This window comes from Puma concolor, chromosome B3, assembly GCF_028749965.1.
Source record: "Puma concolor isolate L17-30 chromosome B3, mPumCon1.1.hap2, whole genome shotgun sequence".
Lineage (NCBI taxonomy): Eukaryota > Metazoa > Chordata > Mammalia > Carnivora > Felidae > Puma > Puma concolor.
Window position 1 is genome coordinate 4,899,655 of NC_141672.1, and position 27,028 is coordinate 4,926,682.

The window sequence follows — 27,028 nt, forward strand, 5'->3', positions numbered from 1 at the left end:
GCCGAAAACCACAGGTTCCCAAAACAGACTCCCATGAAGGTAAACCAAAGAAGTCCTGCTTTTGTTCCACACTTGGCTTTAGGGTATAATCTCGAAGTTTGGAGGAGTTTTAGAGTGTTTGAAAACATTTCTAATTACAGAAAACAGCATAGGCGCAGAGGAAAATTTGCACAAACCCGGACCGACGAGCAATTGGGTCACACCCCCAAAGCCAAAAGTTGCTCAAGGCTGCTGCGTCTCTCGGTGCGTTTTATCTCCGGGGGGAGATTTTAGAGTTGCTCAGTTGTCAGATGGCTCGCCTGGTCTCTGCCCGCTTATCTCGGCGGCCCCTCTGAGGCAGGACGCCATCTACTAAGGGGATAAAGGGTGTCCGCTGGCTGTTTGGGGGTGACCCACGATGGGAAACGCAGACAGAGATTTCTCGCAGACCTCGGCGAAACGGCTGGCTTCTGACGTTTCCTCTTGCGCGCGGAGAGGCATAGGGGACGTGGCAGGGAGATGGGAGTGCCGAGGGCCGCTCACGTTGCCTTCAAGATGCTGCCAGGCGCTGCTCCGCAGTTCTGGAGTGTTCCCGAAGCTGGGCCTGGTTGGGAGAGAGCTGGGTTGCAAAGCAACAAGATCATGAGGCACAACTGAGTTAGCCAGAGGATACATGTCAGCCGTGGCTGCCGCCCTCCTCACTTGAGTGCACTCGACTCTGGAAGGTCTTTGGTTCGGTTCCATGAAATCATTTCTCCGCAGCCCCAAACCGGCAAGAGGACGGTCCGAGAGTGAACATAAGCGGGCAGCGTGAATACTCCGTTAGCTCTACCTGGAGGCTGTTTAACTGGATCAGCCCCACGCCGACACGGGCTGGTTTCGTTACGTGCAGTTCACACCCCGCGATTACGGCCTGTGCACGCGCACATGTCCTCTTGTTCTCTGTGCCTCCGTTTGAAGTCTGATTTGCTGGAGGCGCAAAGCACGAGCAGAGGAGATCGTCTGCGAAGCGTGGACGCCCGCGTCCCAGGGCCCCTTCTGGTGTTTGAGCCTCTGGTGGAGACAGGAGCCGGACTCGGAGGGGGCACGGATGTGTGACCTGTGCGCACGGGTGCCTGACTGAGAGGCAGACAGGGGCTGAACCCCCAGCTCCGTTCCCCTCGCCAGGCCGTGGGCTGGGCCCAGGGAGGAAGGGAGGGCATGTTGTGGTCTCGGTGGCTCAAGTCAAGGACTTTGTCTGTGTAATGACCCCTGTGTCTGGGAGCCACGTCCGCCCAAAGAGGACACCATTTACTAATTCCCATGCAGGTGCCGCAAGGGCTCACAGGGGCCCAGGGCAAGCAGCGTGATTCAGTGAGCACTTGCTGAACGGGTTCCTGAGCCCCTGTGGGTGGGCGGGGATTTTCAGGGTATTCAGTCAAGATGAGGTCCCATGCTCTCTCCTCTCTCCCCTCCCTCCCTCTCCTTTTCTCCCTCCCTCTCCTTTTCTCCCTTCTCTCCCTTCCTTCCTCCCATTCCTCCCTTCCTCCCTCCTTCCCTCTTCCCTCCCCTCCCCTCCCCTCCCCTCCCTGCCCCTCCCTGCCCCTCTCCCCCCTTCCCTTCCCTTCCTCACATTCAATTCTGTTTAAGGAACATTCATCAAGGTCTTTGAACCAGGTCCTATACTGGTTGTCGGGAAATAGAGTCAGACACAACGAGGCCCAACTCTCTGGAGTCTGAAAAGCCAAGTGATGTAGAATGGGGATGTCCATGGAGACTGCAGCTTTATTTGGAAGCAGGCTCAGTAGACCCAGCAAACCAGTCTTCTTTGAGAGTCTGTGGTGAGCAGGGAGCTGTGGGCGAAACAGACCTTGTCCTGACACATCTTCCTTTGGATTTCCAGTATTATCTGGGGAGCAATCTCCGGTTTCCCTGCAGGTATTGGCCTTACAAGTTTCTCAGTGACTTTGATTTTTCAATACTTACCCTTTCATGTATTGTCTGGCAGGATGATGGCCCCGCCTTTGAGGCAGGGTTGATACACGTGGCAAAACAAACAACATTAAAATAATAACACCCTCCCCCCAGGATGCCTGGTTAAATTTGAATGTGAAATAAGCAATAAATAATTCTCTTTAATTGTTTATTTCGTAAATAAGGAGGCCCCATGCAATATTTGGGACCCACCCCTACTAAAATTTTTTGTTGCTGTTGTTCTGCTATTTAAGCTGAACTGAACATCTGGTGGATGCAGATACTCACCTCTTCTCTGAGGCACTCAGTAGACCTGACTTAAAGCCACGCGTGGATTAAGAGATACTTAGGTCTTGGGGCGCCTGGGTGGCTCAGTTGGTTGAGTTTCCGCCTCTCGATTTCAGCTCAGGTCATGACCTCCCAGTTCATGGGTTCAAGCCCCGCATCGGGCTCTGCGCTGACGGGTGGAGCCTGCTTGGGATTCTCTCTCTCTCCCTCTCCCTCCCTCTCTGCCCCTTCCCTGCTCCTTTTCTCTCTCAAAATAAATAAACCAACATTATGAAAAGAGATACTTAGGTTTTATGCCTCAGCCTTTTAACTTTTTTTAAAAAAAGAGAGGCTAGAATACACCGTATTTAAACTTTTAGAATTAGAAGCAGTAACGTAACTGCAGAGTTTCTGTGTCCTAGTGGAAAGGACACGGGCTGTAAGATCAAATACACATAGGTCTCATTTCCGGCTCTGAGACACCTGCTGTCTAATGTGGTGTCCTGGCGCTCGCTCGCGCTCTCTCTCTCGGCACACGGCGGGATCTCCTTCTCTGCCCACTGTTAGTTGCTTGGCTGTGCCCGGTGCGATGGGGGCGACACCGGTCATTTCCAGGTGGCAGCAGGAAGAGCCAGGGCACCACCGGCCAGGCTTTGTCCCTGCCACCGTGACCCCAGTGCTCCACGTGGGGGGCTGCCCTCTCTGTCCTAGGTCCGTGCTCTGGAGACAAGGTGATGCCAACCCAGAGCAAAGCTCCCAGGCCAGCTGGGGCAGCCACGTAGAGTGAAGGAAAGCGCATGTACGTTGTTGTCGTCGCTGAGGTGGGGGGTTATTCTTGTGCAGCCCGATCGAGGTTTTCCTGCCTGATACACGGTGTCCGGGTACCTGGGACAAGCCCTCCACCTTCCGTGACACTTGATGTCCATATTTGCAAGGACAAGGAGAGGGCGCCTGGGTGGCACAGTCCGTTGAGCGTCCAACTTCAGCTCAGGTCATGTCCTCGCAGGTTGTGAGTTCGAGCCCCGCGTCGGGCTCTGCGCTGACCGCTCAGAACCTGGAGCCTGCTTCCGATTCCGTGTGTGCGTGTCTCTCTCTCGGCCCCTCCCCTGCTTGCATTCTCTCTCTCTCTCTCTCAAAAAATAAATAAACATTAAAAGTTTTTTTTTAAAAGGTAAGGATAATGTAACCAATCCTTTTATGTACAAACCTTTCATTTAAGTCATCTTAAACGACTGTTTAAGACTCACAAGAAGTTTGCAAAAATAGTACCATGTGGGCCGAAACTCCCGCAAAGAGCACTTAAACATAGTTCGTGGAAAATCCTGCTTTGGTCACCTGAGGCATAGACGCTCCCGGTGAGGACGGGAGACTCTTTAAAACCAAATGGCTGCAAGCAGATTCTCAGCGACATCCACATAGTGACACTGGGGTGACAGGCCCCTCTCGGCGCGGGTCACCAGCCCGCTGCCCGGCCCCACCGTCCCGCGTCCGGCCGCTTACAGAAGGGCCCGCTCTTTGTGAGCTGCGGGCCGACAGTGAAGTTTTCTTCTTTCCTTAGGGAACTGGTCCAGAGGGTTATGTAAGCTTTCTCTCTCACACACATTCAAAAAAACATGTTAAAACAATACAAAATGCCTACTGTAACCACATGAGAGCTAAAAAAACAGGCAGGAGCTCATCTTTCCATTTATAACGCGTCCTCCACGGGCCAAGGTTTTTGGCTACGTCTCTTTAGAAAGTTTTGTCCTGTTTCTGGGGCTGCCTGATGGCAACTCATCCTGTGCCGTGTTTCGGCCAAATGGGATTTGCCGGTTCTCCTCCTGGTAAGAGGTGCCGTTAAGAGAGGGACAGTTCAGCAGGGTCCCGGTGAGTTCGAGGACAGAGCTTTAGAGAGGGATGAGACGGTTCGTGTTTTCACCAGTACCCACATCCAGGGGACACCGTCCTTGTCACCACACATTTATGAGGCATCTCTGACTCTTTAGACTTTGAAGTGAAAGGGTGGGATGCTTTTCTTTCCAAGCTTCCTTCTAATTCAGGAGCTCTGCGTTTGCAGAAAGCCGTCCCCGGTCCCTCCCACCAAACCGGGTCTCTCTGACTGTGTACAAAGCCCTGTCAGGAATTGATGGCCTCCGAAGGAGGCCCTTGGGGAAGATTCTGGCTCTCTTAGGACCTGATGATCTGATGGGTCTGACTTCACCAGCATTTAACTATCATTTCAGTATTTGAGCTGTTTTTGTTATTTAAAGATTAGGCTAGACCCTGGAACAAGAAAGGTGGAGTGACACGGAGAGGAAAATCATTTTGACTGGGAGCCGTGTGCTTAAAGTGACAAACGCAGCCCATGACAGTGCTGGTTTACCTTTTAGCCAAATTTCAACGCCTGTAATGGATGTGTCGGTTCCCAGGCTTGTGCGGTATGTAACTAGGTTCCCACGGCACGGGAGACCATAGCCCGTTTCTTGGACTAATTTCCATGTATTATATAATTTTTTTTTCTGGATACACTTATTTAATGCCATGTCTTCATTCAGAGCTTGGTCTCTGAAGCTGCCAACGGTTGCTTCTTCTGCTCTTGGACTGATTTCAAGTTGCTGAGAGCAGGAGTCCTGAGCGCACATGAGGATTCATTCCTACACAGGTCGTGGAGAGGGAGGGCAGAACGGGTGGGGCCTGGAAACAAACCTTCTGCGTGAAACCCGCCTGGTATTTAAGGAGATCCAATTAACAATCCGATGAGCCGGGGGCACGATGAAAGACAAGCTGATGGACGGTCACGTCGTTCCTCAGGATCTTGGAATTGTACACTTAGATGTGCTTACGCAGCCCCCACCCTCACCTCCTGGCAAGTTTTCATGGCAGCCCCGCACGCCGAATGGCATTTTCTTCCTGTCTTAGTCAGCTCGGGCTGCTATAACAAAATACCGTAGACCGTGTGGCTTGAAAAAAGAAAAAAAAGAAACCACACATTTGTTTCTCAGCGTTCTGGAGGCTAGGAAGTCCACGATCGGGGTACCAGCATGGTCGGGTTCTGATGAGGGCTCTCCTCCTGGCTTGCACAGGGCTCCTTTCTTGCCATGTCCTCATATGATGGAGAGGGGGAGAGAGAGAGAGAGAGAGAGAGAGAGAGAGAGAGAGAGAGCAAGCTCCGGTCTTCTCATCCCCTTAGAAGGATACCAGTCCCAGCATGGGGGTTGCACCCTCACGACCTCATCTAGACCTCATCACCTTCCAAAGGCCCAGCCTGCAAACACTGTCACACTAGGGATTAGGGCTGGGACATACCTTTAGGGCCCTCCTAAGACACACGTTCTAGTAGGGACAGCTGGTAAACCAGTCTTCACGAATCAGTGCAGCAAGGGCTGGGCTGGAGGTGTGTGCTGATTGCTGGTGGTCCAATTGGTGGCATGAGGGGGGCCCTCGAGTTCTCTAGAAAGCAAAAAAGTTAAGGGGGCCTCAGCAAGACCATAGCAGTGTTCAGGGAAACACGGTGTTGGGTTACGGAGAAGTGGCAGCAGACGGACCGGGACAGGTTAGCTGGGGTTTGCTCATGGTGGACCTTGGATGGTGAACTTGGTCTGGTAGGCAAGAGGCAACCTGCTGGGTTTTTCTTTGTACGTTGTTTTGCAAATGTCGGAGGAGCGCGTGTTTAGTTACATCTTAGGATGAGCGCCTCGGTGTGTTGGGCTGCTGAAGAAGGGAGGAGGTCGGCATAGCGTTACCTGAGACGAGCAGGGACATGCTGTCCCCCCCCCGCCCCCCACCCCCCACCCCCCACCCCCCACCAGGAAGAGGCTCTAGTTGATTCAGCTTCTGACCAGCTTCCCAGGAGAGACGCGCTCTTTGGCCGTAGCACAAATATCTTGGGGGGCCGTTCGAACCCATTCTTGCCCATTCTGTTACGTGAGCATCTTTTTTTTTTTTTTTTTTTTTTAATTTTTTTTTCCAACGTTTTTATTTATTTTTGGGACAGAGAGAGACAGAGCATGAACGGGGGAGGGGCAGAGAGAGAGGGAGACACAGAATCGGAAACAGGCTCCAGGCTCCGAGCCATCAGCCCAGAGCCTGACGCGGGGCTCGAACTCACGGACCGCGAGATCGTGACCTGGCTGAAGTCGGATGCTTAACCGACTGCGCCACCCAGGCGCCCCAACGTGAGCATCTTTGATGGGATGCTCACGCTCCCCTGTGTTATGGGAGAGGTAGATACAGTTCTGTCTTGTTTTAGCCACTGTTGGCCTGGGGTGGTGGGGAGTGGCCGACCTCGTATCCCAAAATTAACTCTCGGCTGGTTGGCTCCGCCCTTCACAGCCAGCCTTCTCCTGGGGACCTTTCTGAAGCATCTGTCCGCCTCCGTCCAACCAGCCTCCTCAGCTTCCCCAGGTGTGCTCTCTCTTCTCTAGCCATCCATCGTTGGCCAAGCTTACAAGGTGCAGCTCGCATCACCTCTGGTTTCGGGACGGAAATTCCATCTGTGGGGCTTGGCCAGGTTACCTGACCTGTCCAAGACTGACTTTTCCCCTTGTATAATGGGAATAACAATAATGTGATGTTTGGGCACTGGGTGAAGTGATTGGCAGGTATTAACACATTACACTTAATCCCCATAGCAACTCTATGGGTTAGATCTTATTCTTATCCCCATTTCACAGATGAGGAAACTGAAGCACAGAGAGGTGTAGTAAGGAGAAAACAGCTTTACTGAGGTGTGGAGAGGAAAAAGAGGTGAAAAAGAAGAAAAAATCCTGGGACATTCTAGAGATAGCAAAAATGCCTAATATTGGGGTAATTTTCAGCGGAGAAGGAGAAGAGAGGGGTAGAATGAGGGAAGAGCGATACTTGAAGTTTTACCAGCGACACACTTACTGACAAATGATGAAACACATCAGACTCAGGAATGACTGTGACCTCCACAAAATACACCTACAGCGAAGACTAAATCAAAGCACGGTAAAACTGCTGAAAAACAATGCCGATGAGAAAACTCCAGAGGAGGCAGGGGCATACGGCACATTCCCTTCCAAGGAGCGATGATACTATTTGAGGATTTCATAAGATTTAATAAGAGAGTTATTTTCAGAATTGAGTGTGAAGGTGAGCATTCCTTGTAGACGGCAAAATGCCACATGCTTATTTATATTGTGCGTTTATACAGAAGGATACATATCTGTGCCCCCGATGGCTCCGGACGTAATTCCGAGCACACAGAAAAAGCTCGCCTTCTGATCGAAATGACACGTTCTCTGTTTTCCTTCCCAAAGTCTAATTCACATCTTGTGTTGCTTTAAAGTTTCTGACATCAGACTTCTATCTCTGGCCGTGAGGGAGTGATGTGTCAGAGCTTAGATTCAATACGTGAAACGACTTCTCCACTCATTAGACATTAGTAAGTATAGGACGATGATCCTGGGAGAATGGGGGCCCATGGAATGATTCACCCAGTGACTGCCCTGGCTTCCTGCCTGGAGGCAATTCGGGGTCATGGTGCAGAGAGGGAGAATCTAGACGGTACCAGGTGGTCATACTAAGTTGAGAGAGAGAAAGATAACTGAGTGGGATCGAATCTGCAAGGAAGAGCACCAGGGAGGAGGGAGTTACACAGAGAAAGACTTCCAGAAATGGGATTGGGGCTCCCCGCATATTTGGCTAACTACTATTCTGCACTTACGTAAGGCTAATCACTGTGAGGCTGGGCTGGGAATGGCTTCCGGGGAAAGGACAATTACTAGGGAGCTAGAAGATGAATAGTCCCCAGATCTTACCCAGGATCAGGAATGATAAAAGATTCTGTCAACCAGAGGAGAGAGATGTCATTGGATAAAGGTGACATTTCATAAAGAACCAGAAGGGTCTGGCTATATCATGAAGGTAAAATGGTCCTTGAAGAAGGGGATAGTCTACACCCGCCCATAGGAATACAAACAAAGCCCAACATACGAAGACATAAAATTCACAGTTCTAGCATCTGCTCGAAATGTACCATGCCAACAAGCAGGAAAACATGGCCCCCAACAGGGGAAAAGTCAAGCAGTGGAGGCAGACCCAGAAGTGACAAAGATGATGATAGTAGTATAGAAGGACATTAAAACGGTCATTATAAACATGGACAATGTGCTTTAGGATGTGAAAGAAAGCATGAGTGTAATGGGACTGAAGAGGAAGATATGTCTGTATATATATGTCTGTATATATATATATATATATATATATATATACACATGTATATATATGTGTGTGTGTGTATATATATATATATATATACACACACACACACACACACACACACACACACATACATACATACACACACCCAATGAAAGTTCCAGATATGGAAAATACAATCATACAGTATTGGGGATAAAAAAATTCACTGGGTAGAATTAACAGTAGATTTAACATGACAGAGGAGACAAAAAAAAAAAAAGAAAAAAAAGAAAAGATCCATATGCTTGAATTTTAGCAACAGAAGCCACCCCAAAGGAAAGACTGAAAGAAAAATAAACAGAGTATCAGTGACCTATGGAAAAGAAGCAGCTGGGTTGGCGTACCTCTAATTAACATTCTAGGAAGAGAAGAGACAGAACAGAAAAACAGTTGCGGTAAGGACCATTAAAAATTATCAGCTTCGATAAAAACTATAAACCCATAGATCCAAGGACCTCCACAAAAGATCCTGGTTTATTCAACCAGGATAAACGCATACACAAACAAAATCCGTAATCAAACTGCTGATAACCAGTGTAAAGAAAACATCTTAAGAACAGCTCAAGAGTAAGGACCCTTTACTTATCAAGGAACAAGATAAGGATATTGAAGACTTCTTATCAGAAATTATGCAAGTTAGAGACAGTGGAAGGGCATCTTTGAAGTTTCGAAAGACAAACAAGCAAGCAAAATCCTGTCCATCCAGAACCGCATAAGCCGAAGAAAATAGATCTCCAAAATGAACATGAAATCTGTACTTTCACAGAAGAACAAAACCTGTGTGAACTTGCCGTAAGCGGACCTGCTGTATAAAAAATATTAAAAGAGGTTCTTCCAGCAGGTGGAAGATGGTTCCAGATGCAATGGTAGAAGTGGTAAATGTGTTTTTACATTTCTTTGTGGGCAGTTTAATTACTGACATGTTTGCTGTTAGTCACCAATGGGGCCACCTGAATGGAGTTTTTGTGGGAAAGCGTGGTATTATAAATTCAGCTTCAGTAATAGATACAGAGCTGAGCAGTCATTCTGTTTCTTCTTCAGTCGGTTTTTTTTTTTAATTTTTTTTTTTTAACGTTTATTTATTTTTGGGACAGAGAGAGACAGAGCATGAACGGGGGAGGGGCAGAGAGAGAGGGAGACACAGAATCGGAAACAGGCCCCAGGCTCTGAGCCATCAGCCCAGAGCCCAACGCGGAACCCACGTCGAACCCACGGACCGCGAGATCGTGACCTGGCTGAAGTCGGATGCTTAACCGACTGCGCCACCCAGGCGCCCCTTCTTCAGTCAGTTTTGATTGTTTGTGTTTTTCAAAAAAAAAAAAATGTGTCCATTTCATCCAGGTTGTAGAATGTTCGGCCTAAACTGGTTCATCATGTTGTCTTGCTGTCCTTTTAATGTCTTTAAAATTTGTAGTAATTTCCCCTCTTTCACTTCTAATATTAGAGATGTGGGGGCGCCTGGGTGGCTCAGTCGGTTAAGCGTCTGACTCTTGATTTTGGCTCAGGTCATGATCTCACGGTTCTCAGGATTGAGCCCTGAGCTGGATTCTGTCCTGACTGTGTGGAACACGCTTGAGATTCTCTCTTCTTCCTCTCTTTCTCTGTCCCTCCCCTGCTTGTGTGCACTTTCTCTCTCTCTCAAAATCAATCAATAAAAAGAAATCTGTACCTTTTCTTTATCAGTCTTGTCAGATGTTTATTAATTGTATTGATCTTTTCAAAGAACTAGCTTTTGGTAACATGGATTTTCTCTACTGTTTTTTTTTTTTTTTATTCCTATTTCACTTATTTCTGCTTTGTACTTTCTTATTTTCTTCTTTCTACTTACTTTGGCTTCAATTTGCATTTTCCCTCTAGCTCAGAGTGGTAATTGATTTAACATCTTTCTTCTTGTCTAATATGAACATTTAAAGTGGGAACATTCCCCTAGTCAGTACTTTAGCTGAGCCTCAGGTATTAGAATGCATTGGGGTCATATTTTCACTCAGTCCAAAATATTTTTTAATTGTCCCCGTGATTTTCCTTTATTATTTTTTTGTATCCTATAGGTTATTTAAAACTGTGGATTATATTTAAAATTCCGACATTTTGGAGATTTTAAAGATCTCTTTCTGTTACCGATTTATAATATAATCTCATTTTGGTCAGAAAACTTATTCTGTATGTTTTCCTCCCCCCTGCCCTTTTCTTTCAATTTAATGAGATTTGCTTTATGATCCTGGATACAGCGTATCTTGCTCAATGTTCTGTGTGTGCTTCATGAGAGTATGTTCCACGGACCCAGGGTAGAATTAATAGAAATATTAATTAGGTCAAGTTGGTTGATAGTGTTCTTTTTAAAAATTTTTTTAACGTTTCTATTTATTTTTGAGACAGAAACAGAGCATGAGCAGGGGAGGGGCAGAGAGAGGGGGAGACACAGAATCCGAAGCAGGCTCCAGGCTCTGCTCTGTCAGCACAGGGCCCGACACGGGGCTTGAACCCACAAACTGTGAGATCATGACCCGAGCCCGAAGTCAGACGCTCAACCGACGGAGCCACCCCGGCGCCCTGATTGATAGTGTTTTTCAAGTCTTCTCTATCCCTATTAATTTTCTGTATACGCCATCAATACTGACAGAAGACTGTGGAACTCTTCAACAAGTTGTGAATGTGTTTATCTTCCCAATCCTTTCAGGGTTTGCTTCATTTATGTTAAAGTTTTGTTCAGTTTTGAAGAAGGATAACTATATTGGAGGACTTGAGCTACCGGATTTTAAGATGTTAAGGTAAACAATAGGGATAGAGCGAGCGTAGCTTGAGTGGGAGGAGAGACACCCAGGTCAATAGACCAGAATGGAGAATAGGACCTGGCATACCCAGTCACTTGAGTTTTTATGAAAGTGCCGCCGTTCAACGGGGAAAGGAACAACTTTTCAACAAATGGTGCTCAAGCAACTGGTATCCACATGGGAAAATGGGAAACTTGACTCTTGTCTCCTGCCTTATGAAAAAAGGTTAACTCCGAGTGGGGCATAGACCTACCCCTAAAACCTGAAGGAATAAAACCTCTAGAAGAAAACGTTGGAAAGATCTTTTTGCCTTGGAGTAGGCAAAGTTTTCTTAGGACACGTGTGCCCAAACCAGTAACCTGGTGTGTCAACTTTACCAAAAGCGTAAACTTGCTCTTTAGAGAATGTTTATCATACACATCTTATAAAACTCTGTACCTAGAATATATGAAGTACTTTATTAAAAATGAGATAATACGGAGGCAAATCCCACTAATATTGGGGAAGCTTATTTGGAAAATTAGAATGGGCTTATTTTATTGTATGTAAGTTATACTTTTAACCCCCAGAGGGGACGCACATATTTTTTTTTTTTTCTTGACAGTTCTGCTTCCATCTAAGATGGGGTCCTGGGGGCTGGATTTACCCGCATGCCTGAAGCAGCCATAACACTGCCAAATAAAAACCATCTCTGAGACAGGAGACGTGTAATAACAATCTTCAAGACACTGGGTACTAAGCAACAGAGGGCTTGGTTCCCTGAAAATGGGAAATGACGGAGTGAACCCGAGGCTTGCTCCGGCTTACTTATGCTTTGACAAATCTCTGGGCTGCACAAGGAAGGCGAACCCTGATGGAGCCTGGCTGGCTTGCCCCGTTGAGGCCACGGAGCTGAGAGTCCAGGGGGACCAACATGGCTGAGGTTAGAAGTGTGGAAGAGTGGGGAGAAGAGGGCTATACGGAGATGAGTCCAGAGAACCGCAGAAGTACCTTCTGGGCTATTCTGTACAGCACAGTCAACACATACGAGGAATTGCCTGAAGTCGGGGGACGATCCATCCAACAGGCACAGGATCAGAAATGGTGCCTGTTCACTCCTGAGAGCCTGGCCAAACTCATAACTCACAGACATTGGTGGAATTCTCAGGAGGGTCTTGCCACACTAGTGGGGAGTAGACTGAGTGGTGTTCTAGATCCACCTAATAACTCGTAGCAAACCATGCCTGAAAAATCAACTTTTTCCAAGTAACTTACTGTTGTCCTTCAGTTATGCCAAGAAAGCCCCCCCCTCCCCAACTATTTATAGAATTACCAGAAATCCAGCACCCCACAAAGTAAAAGTCACAATGTTTGGTATATAACCACGAATTACCACACATGTAAAGAAGGGGGGATATATGACCCCAAATGAGGAGAATAATCAATCAATGACAGTTGACCTAGAACTAGCACAGAGGCCATATTTAGCAAAGACACTGACGTGGTTAATATAACTATTCTGTATGTTAAAAAGTCAAGTAGAGACATGGAAGATATAAAAATGACCCAAATTAAATGTATAGAGATGGATATTTCACCATGTGAGATGAAAAATATTCTGGGTTCGATGAACAGGAGACTAGACATTGCAGAAGAAAAGATTAGGGAACTTGAAGACACGAAGTCATAACAATAGAAACTATCCCAAAAGAAGTACACAGAGACAAAAGAATTAAAAAAAAAAAAGAAGAAGAAGAAGAACAGAGCCTCTCAGTAATCTGTGGGAAAACTTCACATGGCCTAATAGAAGTGCAACGGGAAACCCTGAAAATGAAGGCGGGGGAGGGGACAGGAAGGCCATACCCAGACATAGTGGCCCCCAAATTTCCAAATTCTGTGACACTACTAACGTATAGATCTAGGAAGCTCAATGAGCCTTAAAGACAAGAAAATATGATGAGAACCGTATCAGAGTACGTCATCATCAAGTTAGTCAAACCAGTAAAGTGTTACACAGAACTGGAGAAGAAAGACACATTATACACAGAAAGACGATGGTCTCAACCCAGTGTTCTCTACCTAGAGAAAATATTTTTCAAACGTGAAGGAGATTCCAGACATACAAAATCCAAAAGAATGTATCGTCAGCAGGAAATGTGCCAGAAAGTCCTTTCAGCAAATGGAAAATGATACCAGATGAAATAGGGGTCCGCACAAGGGGATGAAGAGCGTCAGAAATGCACACTACGGGGGTAAACACAGAGGGTATCTTCTCATTATTTCCACCGCTTTGGAAGAGAGCTGGCCGTTTGAACCAAAATTGTCCCAATGCTTTTGGGGGATTGTGACGTGTGTGTAAGTTAAATGTAGGAAGCGGTAGTGTAAAGATTCCGTTGGGAGAAACGGAAGTGATGTTCTTCTGTGTGAAGTAGCTACCTCTTGAAGGCGATAATATGATATGAGAAAGGTGTATACCACCGACCCTAAAACAACCATTAAAATAAAAGAGCAAAGACATGTAGCTAATAAGCCAGCGGTGAGGAGAACATGGAATTCCTTGCGTGAATCTCTGTAAAAGATCTAATGTAGAACGATAAATGTAAATACACTTGCTGCCTGGGGCTGTCATTGCCAGGAGAGAAGACCAGTTGGCTGGAAGCGGGTCTAAGGAAACTTATCAGAGTGATAGAAATATTCTGCACCCAGTTACTTGAGTGTATGCCTTTGTCCAGACTCATTGGGAGACTTGGAAGGAGTCCATTGTATTGTACGTGATCGATCCCTTTAATCCCCAGTGTGTCACGGAAAATTCTTGTGTCATCATTGTCGCCATCACCATCATCATCATCATCATCACCATTGCCACCATCACGACCATGGCACTAATCATGGTAACATCTATTCAGTACTTATTACAGGCCAGGAGCAGCGTTAAGTGATCTGTGCGTGTCAGGTCCTTTCCATTGTCATCGCAAAACCACATGAGTCAGGCGCTTTTACTATCGTCTATTTATTGGCGAGGAGACGTGGGTGTACAGAATTTCAAGCCTGGGATTTAATTTCTGGCAGCCCAACTCAAGAGGACAGTCGATTAATATCTGCACCTCCTTGCCTTCCCCTTTCCACATCATGCTTACGTTTCTACAGGAAAGAGGGTCATGGAGCTCAACCGACTATACACATGCAAATTGCCGATTTTGTCATTGTGATTCTCCCCTGTCGGTGCCAGTGACAACGTCCTGGGGGAGCTCATCTGGTTTGTACTTGACTGAGGATGGTCTCTCATCTGAAGCACTGTGATAAATTAAAGAAACGGGGACCGTCACAAAGGCCTTCACGGAGCCAATACCACTCAAGTGCAAGCCAGGGGATAGCTGTTGTGGTCAGAGGCTCAGAAGAGAAAAGCAAAAAGCATTCTCTTTGAAATGAGAGGGAGGATCAGTGGTTTCTTTAGTCAGTCAAAAGTACTTAGGGACTGTATATACAATAAAATCTCAGTTAAGTAGAAAAATCTTAAGTACAAACACACACATCAATGCAGGCTTACATGTTCGTAGAAAAAAGGATCAGAGAGAAAGGCACCGATTGATACAGCTGTGATTTTTACGAGTGGGAACGGTGCGTGCTCTCTACTTCCTTGTTCTTTGTACTTATCTGTGTTTTTCATATTTTCTGTGGAAACATATGTTACTGGGATAATCAGATTTTGCAAGGAAAAGAAAAGTGCCTTTCAAATGAAGGAACCGAGCGCTGTGGATACAGAATTCCAGTCCTAGATACGGGGCTTACATGGAACGAAGGCTTTCTGGGCGTGTAGACCTGCACAGTGTCTGACCCAGGCTTTCCAAAATCCCTGTTGGACCCCGCCGGGGATCCTGGGGGTCCGGGCGTGTCGTCTTGTTTCCGGCTGCCAGGGCTCGGTGTTCTTCTGAAGGGACACTTCAGGAGTTGGTGACTAAATATTTAGAGAAATCGCGACTCTCCCTACAAAGCTAACGGGCTAGTGACTCGCGGATTGCACTTTCTAGGCATCACGGGCCCTGGGACGTCTTAGGGTACCTCGCGCTTTTATTTTCTCTGTTCACTTTCCTCTTCAGTTCTGCTAGCTTGGCCTGTTGTTATTAAATGAGAAGATGCTTGTCAGCCATATAATTTCCCCTTTCTTTCCACCAAACGGCCCTTTCTCCTTTGAGAAACTCGCTAAGTGTATGGAATGGTGTGGAGGGGGGTGTGGCAGCCGGAAACCTTTGAATCCCTGCTCTGCCCCCTCTTCTGTCCGTGACCTTGAACCATTATGTAAACTCTCTGTGCCTTGGTTTCTTTTTCATCACTTTTTTCTTTTCTTTTTTTTAAATATTAAATATAATTTATTGTCAAATTGCAACACCCAGTGCTCATCCCAACAGGTGCCCTCCTCCATGCCCATCCCCCACTTTCCCCTCTCCCCCACTCCCCATCCACCCTCAGTTTGTATTTTAAGAGTCTCTTATGGTTTGCCTCCCTCGCTCTCTGTAACTCCCCCCCACCCCCATGGTCTTCTGTTAAGTTTCTCAGGATCCACCTATGAGTGAAAACATACGGTATCTGTCTTTCTCTGCCTGACTTATTTCACTCAGCATAATACCCTCCAGTTCCATCCACGTGGCTCATTACTTTTTTCTTTATCATCTCTTAAAACACAGAAATCCTACGAGAGACTATATAGACATATATTTAGGTCTAAAGCGTAGTGACCAACCACCCTTGACCCCGTAATTTGCATCCGCCTGTTTTCGTCCCTGCCTCCCTCAGAGATAACCGCCACCCTAAATCAGTTCCTTATACTCTCACTTTAAAAAAAGAAAAGAAAGAAAGAAAATCTCACTCAGGGGCGCCTGGGTGGCTCTGTCAGTTGAGTGTCGGACTCTTGGTTTCGGCTCAGGTCATGATCTCACGGTCTGTGAGTTCGAGCCCCGGGTCGGTGATTCTCCCCGGCTTGGGATTCTCTCTCTCCCTGCCCCCTCCCTGCCTCTCCCTCTCTCTCTCAAAATAAAGAAATACACTTAAAAAAAACCCCTCACTCATGTATTTCTGCCTAACCATATACTGTTTAATTTTACTTGCTTTTGGACTCAATAAAAATGTTATATTGCTACATGTGGCTATAGTTTATTTGTCTCCGTGGCTACATACTGTTCCGTTGTATGGGATGTTTGGGTCAGGTTCTCTCATGGATATACCGAGGGGTGGGGATTGTTGGGCCATTAAATGCATGAACGTTTAACTTCACAAAGAATGCCACGTTGTTTTCCAAAGTGTTTGTGTCTATTCACACTCTGTTTATCTGTATACTCCCCAACACTTGGTGTAGCCAGACTTAATTTTTGCCAATAAAGTGTAAAGTAATAGCTTATTGATGACCTTAATTTATATTTTTCTGGTTACTGAGGAAACGAGTCCACATACCTGTGTATACACATTCATCCCAATACACATGTATTCTGTAGAATCCCTATTTGTGTACTTTATTCATTTTTAAAATTTGATTCCTTCCCTTTTGATTTGGAGTTCCTTATATATTTTGGGTGCTAATCATTTATTTTTTACATATAAAATGGATTAATCTTTTATGTTATGTTTAACACTTTTTTTGTGTGTCGTATACCAAGATAAAAATATATTGTCTTATATTTTCTTCTAACAGTGCTTGCTTTGTTTTCCACATTTAAGACTTTAATTCATTTAGAAGTGATTTTGTTCATGGTTTGAGACAGAGATCTAATTCTTGTTTTCCCCCATATGAGTAGCTGTTAATACCGGAACCATTTGCTAAATGGTCCCTTCTGTCTTCACGGACCTTCTGTGCAACCTCTGCCATACGTTAAAGTGTCACATATGGGTGGATTTATTTTGAGGCCCTCTGTTCTGTTTTGGTGGCCGTCTTGCCCATCTCCAGAACAGTATCACACTATCTTATCTGCCCTAACTTTATGAAGAAGCCTTCATATTAGGACAAGTTTTTAACTTACCTCTTCTCTAAAAGTGCCTGAAATATTCTCGATATATAATATAAATATAAATATAAATATAAATATAAATATAAATATAAATATAAATATTTTATAATCCGTTTTCAATTCCATGAAAAACCCAGTTATAATTAAAAGAATTTTTTTTTTTAATTTGGGCATTTGAACTGGAGCCCTCCTTTCAGGAGAGATGGACATCTCTGTGATATTGATTGTTCCTATCCATGAACATGTGCTATCTCTCCATTTACTTAGACAGTCTTTGATACATTTTTAATAGAGTTCAATATCTCTAGAGTTCAGTGGAGCTTAAAGCATACAGACTATACCCATTTCCGATTAAATTCATTTCAGGATACCTTTGATTTTGGTTGCCATTATGAAGGGCGTCTGGCTTTTTACTAATGGACTCCCAAGTATTTGCTGATAGTGTAAAAAAGTGTACAGCCAGCCCCTTGCTAAAGTTATTAGCCCTAGTGATATATATGTAGATTCTTTTGAGACTCCATGTAAATAATCGTCTCATTTTCTTTTTTTTTTTTATTTTTTTTTAACATTTATTTATTTTTGAGACAGAGAGAGACAGAGCATGAACGGGGGAGGGTCAGAGAGAGAGGGAGACACAGAATCCGAAACAGGCTCCAGGCTCTGAGCGGTCAGCACAGAGCCTGATGCGGGGCTTGAACTCACGGACGGGACCGCGAGATCATGACCTGAGCCGAAGTTGGACGCTCAACCGACTGAGCCACCCAGGCGCCCCATCGTCTCATTTTCTTTACTGTAAAAGAGATACAGGGGCGCCTGGGTGGCTCAGTCGGTTGAGCATCTGACTTCGGCTCAGGTCATGATCTCGTGGTCCGTGAGTTCAAGCCCCGCGTCGGGTTCTGTGCTGACAGCTTGGAGCCTGGAGCCTGTTTCCGATTCTGTGTCTCCCTCTCTCTCTCTCTGCCCCTTCCCCACTCATGCTCCGTCTCTCTCTCTGTCAAAAATAAACATTAAAAAAATAAAATAGATATAATAGGAATAACAATAAAAGTAATTCACCTTCTTATGACTTATAAAGGATTTATACATACAAAGCGCTTAGAAATCTGAGCTACGTTAAGTGTCATTATAATTATCATTTAAAAATTTTTCTTTTTCGACGTTTATTTATTTTTGGGACAGAGAGAGACAGAGCATGAACAGGGGAGGGTCAGAGAGAGAGGGAGACACAGAATCGGAAACAGGCTCCAGGCTCTGAGCCATCAGCCCAGAGCCCGACGCGGGGCTCGAACTCACGGACCGCGAGATCGTGACCTGGCTGAAGTCGGCCGCTTAACCGACTGCGCCACCCAGGCGCCCCTATAATTATCATTTTAAAGGAATGGCTTTATCGCTTTTATAAATGTTTTACATGCCATTATAAAAACTGAAGCAATACAGAGATGTGCAAACAGAAAGCCAACAAACTGCCCACTGCCCAGAAACAAATAGGGTTAACATTTGGTGAACGTTCTGCCAGACTCCTCTCTAGTGATAAATAAAAACCAAGAATAGAGAGATAGACAAGACGAAATTATTTCTACAAAAGTAGTGTTATATTTTATGGGATTAAAAATATGAAATTGAAGTTTTATTTGAGTTTAAAAACAGAAGAGGAGTAAACGCTGAACTTGGGACTAATCCCCTCACCACAAGAGACATCTTTAAAGACCTGACAGAGGCCAAGGAAAACAACCTTACAAACCATTACGCAGACGAGTCGTAGGTTTTAAGGTTTTGTAGCCGATCTCTGCTCCCCACCACGCGAGACGGGCGAGTGGTTGGCACCCTGCTCTGTGATTCCTCCTTTGTCCACCTGCTTTTGTTGTCGGCTTGGGCTCTTCTCGACCAGATAGCAAAGCCAAAGGTGTGCGTGGGACTGACACCTGACGAGGAGAAGGGCAGGGGGAGGCGTCAGTCTCTGGTGCTGACCTAGCAAACCCTCTCCCAGTCCTGAGGAGCCCCGGAGCATGGGCTTCCCTTCCAGGCCATTCTTTCCTTCTTTTAAAAAATTTTTTTAGGGGCGCCTGGGTGGCGCAGTCGGTTAAGCGTCTGACTTCAGCCAGGTCACGATCTCGCGGTCCGTGGGTTCGAGCCCCGCGTCGGGCTCTGGGCTGATGGCTCAGAGCCTGGAGCCTGTTTCCGATTCTGTGTCTCCCTCTCTCTCTGCCCCTCCCCCGTTCATGCTCTGTCTCTCTCTGTCCCAAAAATAAATTTAAAAAGTTGAAAAAAAAATTTAAAAAAAATAAAAAGTTTTTTTAAGTGTTTATTTATTTTTGAGAAAGAGAGAGAGACAGACAGAGAGCAAATCAGGGGAGGGGCAGAGAGAGAGGGGGACACAGAATCCGAAGCAGGCTCCAGGCTCCGAGCTGTCAGCACAGAGCCCGACGCGGGGCTCGAACCCACAAACCGTGAGATCATGACCCGACTTGAAGTCGGATGCTCAACCTACTGAGCCACCCAGGCGCCCCCATTCTTTCATTCTTTTTACCACGTGTGATGGGGCAGCCCAGTCCAGTCTCTCTATTTGTGTGACGTGTTCTATGCGAAAGCGTCGTTTTCCCCATCTTACCTGGGGCAACCTTGTCTTTCTCTTTTCTGAGCCGTACTTCGGAGGCTGCATGTTGCGGGCAGTCAGGCTGCCTGTGCTCTGTGGGAGGGAGCAGGTAGCCTCGCTAGGCTGAGGACTGCTGGCCCTGGGGGCCACAGCTGTGACAGCTGAGTGTTCTGTCCCAGAGCCCCGTCAGCCCAGCTGAGGGTGCGTTCTCCCTCCCACGGGCATCAGATTGCTGTTCCCACTCACCATGGGGCCCAGGTAGGGGTGCCAGGGAAAATACAAGATGCCCGGTTACATTTGAATTTCAGATAAACAACCAATAATTGTTTAGGATGAGTATATCCCAAACAGGACATTTTTGGCACTTTTTTTTTTTTTAAGAGAAAGAGAGCGAATGTGAGCGGCGGAGGGGGCAGAGGGAGAGGCAGAGGGAGTCCTAAGCAGGCTCCAGTGCAGAGTCTGATGTGGGGCTGGATCCCACAGCTGCAAGATCGTGCCCTGAGCCAAAATCAAGAGTGGGACGCTTGACCGACGGTGGCACCCAGGCGCCCCAGCACATTTTTACGTGCTAAATCTGGTACCCTCATGCCCTGGAGAATGGCAGGCACTTTTTCCCTCTGCCGAGCTGCCTCTGGAACACGCAGAGGCTTCTAGAGGTTTTCACTTCACTTTCGCCAGGCTGCCCATGCGCACCAGCCGTCGCGGGAGCTTTGTGGCAATTCTCAGTATTAATTTCTTTCCTCAGAAAATCCCCCAGGATTATTCCTGCGACTTAGTCATTCCACACCTGGGGGGCCTGTACCTTCCTGTCCCCCTTCACCCGTTTTGCCCATCCCCCCCCCATCCTCTCCCCGACAGCCATCGGTTTGTTCTCTGTTTCCGCTTTGCTTATTCATTTGTCTTGTTTTGTAGACTCCACACGTGAGTGAAATCATGCAATATTTGTCTGACTTCTTTCCCTCAGCACAGTACCCTCTAGGTCCGTCCATATTGTCACAAATGGCAAGATCTCATCTTTTTTTATGGCTGAGTGATACCCCATTTTATGGATATGCCGCAGCATTTTTGTCCCTTCATCCATCAGGGGACACCGGGGCTGCTTCCGTATCCTGGCTGTCGTAAATAATGCCGCAGTAAGCACACGGGGGCTTATAACTTTTCATATTAGCGTTTTTGTTTTCTTTGGGTAAATACCCAGTTGTGCAACCCCTGGATCCTATGGTTTCTCGATTTTTAATTTTTTTTTAAATTTTTTTTTTTCTTTTTTTTCAACGTTTTTTTTATTTATTTTTGGAACAGAGAGAGACAGAGCATGAATGGGGGAGGGGCAGAGAGAGAGGGAGACACAGAATCGGAAACAGGCTCCAGGCTCCGAGCCATCAGCCCAGAGCCCGACGCGGGGCTCGAACTCACGGACCGCGAGATCGTGACCTGGCTGAAGTCGGACGCTCAACCGACTGCGCCACCCAGGCGCCCCTCGATTTTTAATTTTTTAAGGAGCCTCCGTAGTATTTGCCACAGCGGCTGCACCGATTTACCTTCCCACCGACAGTGGAAGTGCGCCTTTTATTTGCTTATTTATTGACCGACTACTTAGTGAGCACCAGCCGGGCGGTCTTGGCTGCTAAGGTCATTTTGGTTTCTCCCCCTGGGTTCTTTTTTTTTTTAATTTTTTTTTTCAACGTTTATTTATTTTTGGGACAGAGAGAGACAGAGCATGAACGGGGGAGGGGCAGAGAGAGAGGGAGACACAGAATCGGAAACAGGCTCCAGGCTCTGAGCCGTCAGCCCAGAGCCCGACGCGGGGCTCGAACTCACGGACCGCGAGATCGTGACCTGGCTGAAGTTGGACGCTTAACCGACTACGCCACCCAGGCGCCCCAGTGAGCACCAGCCAGGCGGTCTTGGCTGCTAACGTCATTTTGGTTTCTCCCCCTGGGTTCTTATCTCCCCGTTAGGCTGACGGTTCCTTAGAGGCAGGAATGGGGGGGGGGCTGGGCTTTTCCCTCCCCCATGCAAAGGGCTCACAGACGTCTGCTGCACGGGTGATTGAAGAATGAGATACGGAGCTGCAGGGGCTGAGGAGAAGGAGGGGTCTCCGGGTATAGTAGGGCCGGGGGGACACGGACATTAGAGCCCTGGTCCCTCCCACCGCCCACGCAGGCTGGGCACACAAAGACAGAGCCACTCACTGATGGAACAGGGCGGCACAAACCACTAACTGAACTCCAGGTCTGGCTTAGCCTCTGTTACCTTAGACCAATGGTAGGTAGGTTGAAGGAACCCAGAAACCAACCATCAATGCAAAGATTTAAAGGCAAGGAAAATTAACCAAGCAGCGGGGGCTCAGGGGTCAGTGAGACCCGCAATTCAGGGCAGTGTGGCTGAGCTCCTGAGCAGCGGGGACTGTTCCCCATGTGCTTCTGAGGCGGAACAGGGAGGAGAAGGGAGGTCAGCCATCTCTGGAACACCTTAGCCACTTATCTTGGCCACGCCATCTGTGACCTTGCTGCTGCCGTGACTCAGTGGGTAGAAGTGGCTAGTCCGTTTTCAGGCGTCCACTTTACCCTTTCGGTTCTGGGTGATCCCAGAATCATTCCCGAATCATAGCTTTCCCCTCCACTTGTAGCAAACTGGAAATACGTTTTCAGAATCTTCTTTTGTGCATACTCATAAGATGGCATGATTCTCCAAAGGGGTGCTCCGGGAGGAAAGCTCGTGGGCCTTACCCCCTCCTCTGGGCGAGCTCCACCCTGAGGAGTCACGTGCGGACATGCCAGGGTCACACGCGGGTCTAAGTGAGTGGTGTCGAAGGGTTCGGTGCACGTTTGCGACAGGCGTCTACGCCAGGTGGACAAGCATCCGGTGAGGACCTCCTGCTCTGGGTGCTGTGCTGAGTCAGGACACAGAGGGGTCATGCGGTATTGGGGGGCAGAGCCCGTGGAACAGGGCCAGCACACTTTCTCTGTAAGGCCCAGATGGTCGGTAAGTATCTTTGGCTCTGGGGGTCTGTCTTAGCCAGACTTATGAACAGGAGAATTTGCTCCCAGTTGCGGAGGCTGGAAACCTGAGGTCAAGATCCTGGCAGATTTGATGTCTGATGAGAGCCCACTTTCTGGTTCATCGATGGCCATCTTTTCGCTGCGCCCTCACCTGGCGGCAGGGGTAAAGGAACTTCTGGGCTTTCTTTTTATAAGGGCAGTAATCCCAATCATGAGGGCTCTGCCCTCGTGTCCTAATCGCTTCGCAAGGGCCCACATCCAAATACCGTCACTCTGGGGGGTGGGTAGGATTTCAGCACACGAATGGTCGGGGGACACAACCCTTCAGACCAAGGCACTGTCACAGTCAACATGCCAACTCTACCAACGCAGTGTGAAAGCCGCCAGAGACAATATGCCAAGAAATGGATGCGGCCGCGTGTCAATAAAACTTTATTTACAAGACCAGGCATCGGGTTGGATTCGGTCCTTGGGCTGTAGCTTGTTAAGTTGTATTTTTTGGAGAAGTTTGATTTGTGAGGTTTTGGTCATTAGGTTAAGTCACCAGGAAGATGTAATTTGCTAACTTGGGATGGACTCTTCACTGACGAACGTGTCTTCTGAAGGGCCACCCGTGTCGGCGTCCCATTCATTCCCGCGGCGCAAGTCATTTGGCTCAGGGAGACGGGAAAGGGAAATTTAACACCAACAGTGTGTTCTTAAAGAGGCGGCCACAGTGGACTCTGGAGTCCTGCCCGCCTGGTCCTCGGCCCTCGTTCCTGTGCGTATTGCCGCGTGGGGGCTGTCGGCACTTCCCTCTCTGTGCCCGGTCGAGCCCGTGGGCCCCTGTGTCTGCTCCTCACGTCCAGGGTTCCCAGGGAGTCTGTGCCTCTCGGTGCCCAGTACTGTGCCTGGGCGGGGGGCACAGAGAGAGAGAATCCCAAGCAGGCTCCACACTGTCAACACAGAGCCCGACGTGGGGCTCGAATCCACTCACCGGGAGATCACGACCCAAGCCGAAAACAAGAGTCGGATGCCCAACCGACCGAGCCCCCCCAGGCGCCCCGTTGTAACTATTTCTAAATGCCTGGTTTAGTGGTCATGAGTAACAGCACAGCCGTCCGTCCCCAGGATGTGTCCACCTTCCCAAACTGAGACCTTGCGTCCACGTGGGACACTAACTGCCCATCCCCCTCTCGTTTTTGGGTGACCCGCTTTTTGGGTGACCTGGTGAACGGGTTGGAGTGACCCACACGGGGACTGTTTTCTCCAAACTCCGAGGAAGCGCGCACGGTGTTGTAGGAGGTCAGGTGTGCCAGCTTCCTCTCCCCCTTGGAAGGGCGTCTCAGCACGCCCGCGCCGCTGGGCCCCCGGGGTGGCACTGCCCATGAACGTGTTTTCAGAAAATCGTTTCGTTGTGGTAAAATACCCGTGACATAAAATTCGCCATCCTAACCGTTTTTCAGTGCACGGTTCAGGGGCTCAAAGCACGTTCCCGCTTTTGTGCGGCCGTCAGCACCACCCACCTCCAGAACTTTCCATCTCCCCACACTGAAACTGTCCCCATCCACCCCTGCCCACCCCCCCACCCCCCGCCCCAGCCCCTGGAGGCCTCTGTCCCCGTCTCTCCGAGTCTGACTCCTCCAGGAAACTCTTACATAGGGGATCATACGGGATCTGCTCTTTTTTCTTCTTTTAATGTTTTTATTTATTTTTGAGACAGAGAGAGACAGGGCATGAGCAGGGGAGGGGCAGAGAGAGAGGGAGACGCAGAATCCGAAGCAGGCTCCAGGCTCCGAGCTGTCAGCACAGAGCCCGACGCGGGGCTCGAACTCATGGAGTGTGAGATCATGACCTCAACCGACTGAGCCACCCAGGCGCCCCCGGGATCTGCTCTTTAATTCACTCCCCGCGCTCCCTGCTACCTGAGACAACTGTGTGTGCCCCGTGTCACCCAGCGACCAGGCCAGCACTGGGGGTCACAGGCCGGCCGTTCTGGCTCCACAATTCCTCTGCACTTCCATTGTCCTTGGCCGTCTGGGCGTGAACAGGGCTGGGACCTAAGAGATAGGTGCCGTTGGGGAAGTCCCCGTCTCACAGAGAGACCCGTGGCTTGCAGGGCGTGTCACAGGGGGCGGCTCCGTCCCGCCTGTCCCCTGTGGCCTCCGTGAGGAGGGTGCCGTCGGAACAGGCCCCCAAGTCCCGGCCTTCCCTCCCGGCGGCTTCAGGGGCCAGGGAGGCAGGCAGAGCAACTCGAGGATCTGGTAGCTCAGGCCTGTGTTTGCGGGAAGTCTCCTTGTTTATATGCCACTTTCACCATTTCTCCTGGCAGAGACCTTCGCCAGCCAAGGCCAGAGTCATTCTGGGACAGCTGGCCCCCGAGCCCTGCTGAGGAGCCTGGACGCAGCCCTCTGCTCCGAGGAGCCGTATTCCTGGCCGGACATGAAAGGAAAGATCATAACAGCCCGTTCTCTGCCGGCTGCTTATCCCAAGCGGGAGCCCAGCGAAATCCACGCCGCGAGCCCTCATCCTTCCCGTCTCGTCCCGCCAACCGCCGCATCCTGACGGGGTCTGATGAGACCTGGGGGTCTCGGGGTACACGGAGCCTGCGCCGCACCCCGTGGGCCGCTTGTGCCCATTCTGCGGAGGCGGCCGCTGGGGCTGAGGGAGGTGGCCGGTCCTCGAGTGATGGGTGACGAGTGACGGGGGTCGGGCTGCGGTGGGATCCGCCCGTTGCAGCGCCCGGGTCCCTTCCTCCTTCCTATTTGTCTTCTGCAGGCCGAGGGGCTGGGCCTCGCCTGTACAGGGTGTTCCCTGCAGCTTCGGGATGGTGTTGTGTAATCCTGTGGCTGCGTGTGGTGTGTGGGACGCTGAGCGTGGGGGCCTCTGCGGGGTCAGGCAAGGTTAAGCCGAGGCCCGAGCCCGTGGCGTCGGATGGGAGCGGCCGACAGCACCCCCTCGCCCTGGGGTGAGCAGGAGCGGGAAACTCCCGGTCAGGACGCCAGGGCCCGGGGCGATTTATGGAGGGGGGGAGCCTTCGGGGATGCCACCGATACAGCGCTGTGAGACTCCTGCTCCCAGGGCTGCGGGACCTCGGGCTGGCCCTCCTGCCCTCGAGCCAAAACCACACCTATGCTGAGCGCTTTTAATATTTTCCTAGGGACCGTGGGGGCAGATGATTTACGGCCGTCTCCTCCCTTGGTGCCACGGCAGATGCATCCGGAGACGACGTGAGGACACACAGATGGGCGAGAAGAGTCTCTCCCACGAGGCGGCCCCGTCCCACTCGCCTGAATCAGAGGGTCCGGCCGCGCCCGGTGGGGGCCCCGGGTGGGAGCCGGGCTTCCTTGGCTTTCCATGACTTTACAAAAGCATCGTGTTGTTAGCGCAGAGCTTTGGCACACCTGGGCCCGGCGTGCGAGGCTGCTCTGGAACAGAAGTGGTTCAAAGGGCAGGGCCGTTTGGCTGGCGCGTGGGCCACCCCAGCGCTCTCCGGCCTCTCTGTGTGAGAGCAGTAACTCTCCAGTGAGACAGAAACGATTCTGAGATAACCGGAGAACACTGGCTTTCCACGCACACAAACAAAGCAGTTCAATTTTTTTTTATTAGTTTATTATTTATTTATTTTTAGAGAGAGAGAGAGAGAGAGCAAGAGAGCAGGGGAAGGGCAGAGAGAGAGGGTGGGGGACAGAGATAATCCCAAGCAGGCTCCAATCTCAGCACAGCACCCGGCTCGGGGCTCGATCCCAGGACCCAGGGATCATGACCCGAGCTGAAATCAAGAGTCGGACTCTCAACCGACTGAGCCTCCCAGGCGCCCCAACAAGGCAATTTTTGAAGGCGAGGTTGTCCTGGGCCTGGAACCAGCCACGGCAGCACGCTCGGCTGGCACACGGAGACCCAGGCTGAGCCTCAGCTAAGAGGGGCCCTCGGGTGTGGTCGTGTCCTGGTGTGGCATGGGGGGGAAAGACACGCCGGGGATCGAGACGCATGCACGTTCTAGAAAGGCCGGCAGATACAGACCGTGGACCTCGACCTAACCACCGCGGCCGTGGGCCTGGCTCGGCCAAGGCTGGCGGGGACCCTTGTGGGAGCAAGGGCGGGGGAGGGCCCCTCCACGGAGGTCGGCAAAGCTGCCGGAGAGAAGGGACCCCTGGGGGGTGAGGGATGACGGGACAGTGACAGGGGAGGCGAGGGCGGATGTAAGGGGCAGAAGGAGCTGTATGAACACAGCCTGGAAGCAGAGAGTGGTGCTCGAAGTTAAGAGTCCGGGGTGGCTGAGACACATAGGGTCTGGGTCAAGGA

At 49.1% G+C, this 27,028-nt stretch overlaps 1 long non-coding RNA gene across 1 annotated transcript in view; it reads left to right on the forward strand.

The window, feature by feature from the left end:
• Window positions 1-26,323, forward strand: part of LOC147579690 (uncharacterized) — a 72,393-nt gene extending 46,070 nt beyond the window's left edge. Inside the window, exons 2-3 of the long non-coding RNA XR_015252022.1 lie at window positions 25,056-25,691; window positions 25,884-26,323. This is a non-coding gene — a long non-coding RNA (uncharacterized LOC147579690). The remainder of the gene's footprint in view (window positions 1-25,055; window positions 25,692-25,883) is intronic.
• Window positions 26,324-27,028: the final 705 nt, after the last annotated feature.